Source organism: Lipotes vexillifer, unplaced genomic scaffold (assembly GCF_000442215.2).
Source record: "Lipotes vexillifer unplaced genomic scaffold, Lipotes_vexillifer_v1.1 scaffold387, whole genome shotgun sequence".
NCBI lineage: Eukaryota > Metazoa > Chordata > Mammalia > Artiodactyla > Lipotidae > Lipotes > Lipotes vexillifer.
The window spans coordinates 3,761,343-3,768,369 of record NW_006795399.1 but is presented as its reverse complement, the minus strand read 5'-3'; the positions used below and the strand labels follow the sequence as shown (position 1 = coordinate 3,768,369).

The window sequence follows — 7,027 nt, the reverse complement described above, 5'->3', positions numbered from 1 at the left end:
CCGCGCCCGCCGCCTCCCGCCGCCTAGGCTGGCCCCGGCCCGCGCAGCGCCCCCTGCCGGCCGGCCGCACGCGGCGGCGGCGGAGCGCGGGGTGCTGGGCGGACCCTGGCGGCCTCCCTGGTGGCGGCGGCGGTGGGAGCTGCCGGAGCTTCGGGGAGGAGGCTGTTTCCTGGAGGGGGCGCACACTCCCCTTAGATCGCCCTTTACCGACCTGAAGCCTTTTCTTTTCTTGTCTTTCAGCCCGGGAAGTGGGGTACCTCTTCCTACCCCAAGGGGATGCCCGTGGCATGAGAAGCCCCCAGCCCATAGCTCCGAGTAGTCCTCACGTTGCCCATTTCTAACCCCACGGAGCCCCTAATCCCAAGGAACCCCGGACCCCTTTCCGCAAGAAGTTCTTTCCTTTCATCCATCCCCAGGAGTTCCCCGTTTAAGCTCTTTCTGAACCTCCTTCTCCCCTAAGGCCATGTCCCAGGTCCGCCTCTCACTCCGTAACCCGAGGAGTCCCCTAGCCGCTACCCTGGGGGCCCAGCCCCTTCTCTCCAACTGCTTCCTCTGCAGGCCTCACCGTCGCCTCCTGAATAGCTTTACGCTCCTTGAGACCCTCATCTTCGTGGGGCGGGAGACCCTCCCTCCTTGGGTCACCCGGTCCACCAGACTCTATTCCTCTGAGCGGCGTGGAGGAAGAGGTAAGGAGCGGGGCGGGAGGAGGTCACAGGGTGTGTGTGTTTGGGCCTGGCTCGGCTTCCCTGTGTCGCACTCCCTCTGGGTAGCTATGTGGACCCCTTCTGTAAATGCGCGGCAGAGAGTAGTTTTGGGAGTCACGGTGGCCGAGTGGTTAAGGCGTTGGACTCGAAATCCAATGGGGTTTCCCCGCACAGGTTCGAATCCTGTTCGTGACGGCCGCTTTTTTTTTTTTTTTTTCTCTTCAAGAGTGTGTGAAGGGAGCCCCTTGTCTTCCACGTGTCTTTCGTGCACTTCCCTTTGTCTCAGAAACAGAAGCCAGAAGGTCTCACCTCTGGATTTGGGGGGAGGGGGCGGGAATGAGGGTGACCATGAGAAGCGTAATTATGCACAACTGTATTGGCTGCTAAGATACAAGGCACTTTCAGAGTTCTGTAGCTTCAGCTTTGCAAGCAGAGTTTTGGCATACCTTGTTGCATTCTTTTGGGAGGGCATAGCAAAGGATTTGGTTGGAGAAAGGTTAAGTTTTGTTCGGGAATGTGAATACCTGTTGTGAATACCTGTAGTCAAAACTGGAGTTTCCAGGTAAAGAGGGCACCTCTGGATTTCATGACCAGACGTCACATCTTGTAGGTCTGATTACAGTGAAGACCCGGGAAACAAGGCATTCTCTCACTGGGATTGCTGTGAAGAGCTGCACCTCAGGTATCACAGGGCTAGTGGGGAGTAACCTATTGAATCATGAACGCTGCCAATGTAGCTGGAGCCAGAGTGTGCGAAGATCTCACTTTTTATTGAGTGCTCATTATGTGTTCTAAATTCTCCATGTTCCAAGTTCCTAGCTAGGGTATTAATCCTTCTCTAACCTCTAACCCTCCTGTACTCACCTCAGCCCGTTCTTCCTATTCCCAATTGCTCACTGTGGGGAATATCTAGGATACCTGTTGAGGATGTTCTCTTTGTATTTTATTTCTTGCACAGCCACATCTCCAAGAAGGTTCCCCAGGGGCAGGTAATTCACAGAGCTTTTTACACATTTACACTTTGGAGTTTCCCACCTTCCTATCATTGCTTACGCTGTTTTTTCCACTCATGCTGTTTTTCCCTCACCACTTCCTTCTCCCTGCCCCCCACACCATTATTATTTTCCATCCTCCCCGTCTTTTTACCCCTCCTCTTTGAGGTTCTTGATTACAACATCTAGAACCTACCACCACCATCCACTAGGTTGAATGCAAGGCATCTCCTTTGACACGCTTCTGCAAAAATTAATTAAAATAAAATAAAACAAGTTACATTATTCTACCTCCTAAATAGTCTCAACTGTGTCCACTTTTCTCAGAGGTGAGTGCAGGCTGGACCCACCACTTGCTGAAGGTAGGGGTACTTTTGAGGACCACATGAGTTGAGGTATATAAAGCTGCCCTAAAGCATCCACACTACCCCGGTTTAAGGTAGCCGGGGACCTTAAACCCTTCCATGGTTGCCTTTTGTATTTCATGACCTGGTCCCTTTTTTTCTCCCCACTTTTTCATATTCACTACCTTTCATCCACTGGTATTCTGTTAGTTCCTGGCATAGTATTTTTCTGTGTTCATGCCGCTCTCTGCCTGAAGTAATCTTTCTCATCCTTAACTTCTTCTCAGTCTCCACTTAAATGTTGGTTCTCCTGGGAAGTCTTCTCTAACCACCTGTCTCCCACCATATCCTATTCTCTAATCTTTCTATGTGAAATCCTTCCTCCCCCATAGAATATACGCTCTTGGCACATATAAGCCACTCCAAAAAAATCTTTTTGCGTACATGGATGTTTTTTAACATAGTCATGTGTACATGCTTTAATCTTCACTCAGACTGGACTGTAAGCTTCTTGAGAGTAAGGACTGTGTATTTTGTTTGTTTGTACCTCCTCTACTAGGCCTTAGACATAGCTGTGATTAAAAAAATGTACTGAATGAATAGAATCTAATAGGTTCTGTACTGGACTTCCTACCAAATCCCATTTTGCACACACTCTCAAATTTAAATCTCTGAGGAGCCAAGACCAAAATTGACCAGCAGAGGGCAACCGACAACTATGTTGTGAAGAGAAGAAGGCCCCCCCCCCCCCATGGTTTACAAAATGGAGGATCTGGATCCAGAATAAACTGGCTGAGGTTGTTTGGTACTTGAGATACTACTTTTCACTCTCAGATGCTTGCCTTGTAACTCTGGGGATGAGAGGCCGAGACTTTGAACCTTCCTGTACAATAGATAATTTCAAATTTTAACCATCCGCATAGCCCACCACCCACACAATTCCTTCACCCCTCCATCACAACAAATCCTCTCTCTCGATCCTTATATTTTTCTTTGTGTTGCATAACCAGGTCCCCTTTCTCACTATTCTTACGTATTTACTACATTCTAGCCACTGGCATTCTTCATTTTCTGGTTCAGTATTTGGCCTTGCTCTTCTGACCTGAAGTTACCTTCTGCACCTTGGCTTGCAGTCCCACTCATTTCAACCTCCTAAGGAAGCTTCCATGAATATCCTTCCATAACAAGTTAAAATTCTCCTACTCTACTCATTCAATCCATTAATTTAGGACAAACAATACTATACCTTCACTTGACACTTCCAAATCACCATGTTGTTTTCTACTTTTTTTTTTTTTAAATAAAATGTGTATCCTCTGGGACTTCCCTGGTGGTCCAGTGGTTAAGACTCTGAGCTCCCAATGCAGGGGGCCTGGGTTCGATCCCTGGTCAGGGAACTAGATTCCACATGCTGCAACTAAGACCCGGTGCAGCCAAATAAATTAAAAAATAAATAAATAAAATGTATACCCTCTGCCTCCAGCTCCATGCTATCTTTAATAGCCTGTGGTAGAAAACTTTGCTATGTTTGAAACCATTGATTTCTTATTGGGCTTGAGAGACATTGTACTTTCTTGCTTTTCTCTTAGAACACTGTTTCTCCATCTCATTTATTTTCTCCCTTCTTCTGTGGAGTTTTACTAAAGCTTCATTCTTTTCCCTCCTCAAGAGAGAGAAACCCCAAGCTACCATTCCAGGCATGGCCTCTCAGCCACACCATCGTCCTATATCTCCAGCTGCCTATGTCTGCACAGCTGACCTAATGTCACCTAAAACAGCAGTCCCCAACCTTCTTGGCACCAGGGAAGTGGAAGATGGAAGATGATTTTTCTACGGACAGGGGTTGGGGGGAATGGGGGGAATGGTTCAGGCGGCAATGTGAGCGATGCGGGGCGGCAGACGAAGCTTCACTGGCTCGCCCGCCGCTCCCCTCCTGCTGTGCAGACCCTTACCGGTCCAAGGCCTGGGGGTTGGGGACCCCGACCTAAAACACAAACAAAACTTTTTCTTTCCCAGAATCACATTCTCAACTTTTTCCATTTGTTAGTACTATTCTCTCAATTCCATCTATTTCCAACCTTAGGAATTATCAGACATTTTCTATTCTGCCATGCCCATCATTCATCAATCATTGCTTCCTCCATCACATCATCTATTTCATGCTTGTGTTACAATGGCCTTCCAGGTGCCCCAGTTTCACCACACTTAAATCTCTAAAACACTGCTTTCATCGTATTAATCCCGTCTAGGAATTTCAGTGCCCTGTCTGTTCAAACACATGCTCCTATTATCAATATGCCTTGCCTAAATCACCCATTTTTTAAATCCTTAATTCTTTCCAGTAAGATACCCTAATCTAATCAGGCTGGGTGTCTCCACATCACAGCCTAATTCCTTCCTTCTGTCTCTTCACCTTAAAACCAATGACTAGCTAATGCCACCCTATACTGATTTTTTCAGCTACAAATTCTTAGATCCTAATCAAAATTGCTTTTATGTGACTAAAAAGCTAGTGTGGGGAAATCTAACACACAGGAACTTATTATCCCCTTGGAAGTTGTTGACTTGTTCCAAATGTTGAGAGGCTTGGATCTCTGAAGTTTATCCAGTAAAGCAAATCATTAGAGGACTTGAGCTGAAATGATCTCAACCTACACTTATTTCAGGAATGCTCTCATAGCACAAAACATTTCTGGAACTCCTTCACAGCTAGTTTATGATCCACATTTAAATGATTCATTACTTCAAAATTACTTTAAAAAAAAAAAAGCTGAGCACTAGCCACCTTTATCATGCATCTGTTTTCCAGATTTCGTTCCAGATTACTTCTGGAATTCCCTAAGGTCGCATTCTTAGCTTTCTTCGTGTTCTCTCTAGTGGCTGTATTCATTCCTGGAATTTCTTGATCACCTTTGGGAAGATAACTCCCAAATCCACATCTTTAACCCTAACTTCTTTCTCTTAAGCTGTAGACCCACATTTCCTTTTTCTGGCTAACCCCCTCTTATGGGGAAGCACTTCCAACCGATTGTTCCCCAAATGAGCTCATTACTTCACCCCTGAAACCTGCTCATCCTCTTCTCCTCCCTATTCAGGTTAATGACACTGTCCTCTCATTCACAGATTAGAAACCTCTGTCTTTATCTGTGACTCATCTTTAGTTACGTGCCCCTTGTTATGTGCACTGGTTGGGAGCCCAGGCTCTGGAATGACTTTCTGGGTTCAGATCCCAGTTCTTACTATTAGCTACGTGAATTTTGTCCTTTGTCTCGGTTTCCCCACATAGAAACTGGAGATGATAATAGTCTTTTTTATAAAGCTGCTGGGATGACTAGATGTTTAGTATTTAGTTCGTGACTCACGATACGTGCTCAACCTGGCTGTTAGCCCCTTTCCTCATTGCCGGTATCTGATCCTATCTGGAACTCAGCTCCAATGATTCCTGAGAAAACTTCCCTCCTGCATCCCACCAGGTAGATAGTTGACCCCTTTCCTCCTGTTGCCCCATTGTACTTAATTCCTACCTATTAGCAATATGCTATTCTGTATTTCCCGTTATTTGTTCAAGTGTACGTCACCTAAGCTTTAAATTCCTTTCAAGGAATATACAATTATTTGTGTATCTCAAATGCCTAGAACCACGTCTGGAACTTGACTGGTATGCTGTAAATGTTGGCTGAGTGAATCTGGTCAGTTACTAAGGCCTGTTGATTTTTCTCCCCTCATGTCTCTGTCCTCTTTCCTGGTCTATTTCAAGCTCTAATCCTCTCACATGAATTACTGCAAAGCTTACTAATATTGTCACCAAATTTTCATTGTTTTCCCATCGTCATCAGAATCATGAATTGGAAGTCACTCCTCTTCTCAAAAACCTACCTGTAAAACTAAAGTCCAAATTCCCTGCCATGTATTCAAGGCCTACCAAGAATTGTCCCTAAATTATCTTTATCTTCCATTACTTCCTTCAACAAACTCTATGCTTCAGATTACACTAGTCTCTTCCCTCCTCAACATGTCCTTCACCTTCACTTGTTTTTATTCGTGGTATTATCTCAGCTTAAAATACAGATTGCAAACTCTGGTCGACTCCCAGAGAGATCAGTACCTTACCCAAGGTTACACATCGCAGAGCTGTTGTCCTTGAAGTCTGGGCTCCTAGCCACTCCACTATCTTGCCTTCACATCTCCAGACCAAAACATCTCCAAATATGGCCCACAGGGACCAGAAACATCATGTGAAAAATGCCAGTCTCTGAGTACCGGGCCCACTAAGCCCCACTCCCAGGTGATTCTGATGAAGTATGGAATTAATGACCTCTGCTCTAGAAATGGATCTTCCCTGACCACCAGATCTAGGGCAGAAACCCTGCTTTGTCTCTCCTGACCCTTACCCCAGTTTGTAATTACATTAATTACAGTTTGTAATTACATCTCCCCTTTTCCCAATTTATTTTTCTCCTAGGACTCATGCTACCAAACATAACATGTTTTTCTTATTATCTTGTTTCTTGTCTGTCTCCTCAACCAGAGCTTTACAAGCCAGAAGGGCAGGGGCTTTGGTTGTTTTGTCACAGCTCTATGTATCTCCAGCACACAGGACAGCGCCTGGAGCTCCATAAGTATGGGTTGAATAAACTGATGAGTAACTAAAAAAAACAAAAAACAAACTCTGGTGGATCCTATGTTTTTGTTTTGTTTTATTCTTTTTTTGGCCCACATTAAAAAAAAAAATATTGAGCCAACATTTAAAAGTTGTGACATTTAGCATAAACATTAGGATGTCCAAAAGTTCTTGAAAAAATAATAGGGGCAATGTTGGGCCCCTGTTCTTGTATAGCAGTGACCAATCAGAGCTGCACTGCCAGCTGCCCATTTGCTCAGGGCACATATTTGTCACCTAGCCAGTTTCAAAAATCTCTCTCAACAAATACAAGCATACAGTGAAGAGATTAGGCTAATGGTGGGACAACTGGGCCTATGTCCTGAT

The 7,027-nt window shown here is 45.2% G+C and overlaps 1 non-coding gene across 1 annotated transcript; it reads left to right on the top strand.

Moving 5' to 3' along the window:
* Positions 1–817: 817 nt before the first annotated feature.
* On the top strand, positions 818–899 carry TRNAS-CGA (transfer RNA serine (anticodon CGA)). Its single transcript has one exon. It is a non-coding gene; the product is annotated as a tRNA-Ser (tRNA).
* The last annotated feature ends 6,128 nt before the right edge of the window (positions 900–7,027 follow it).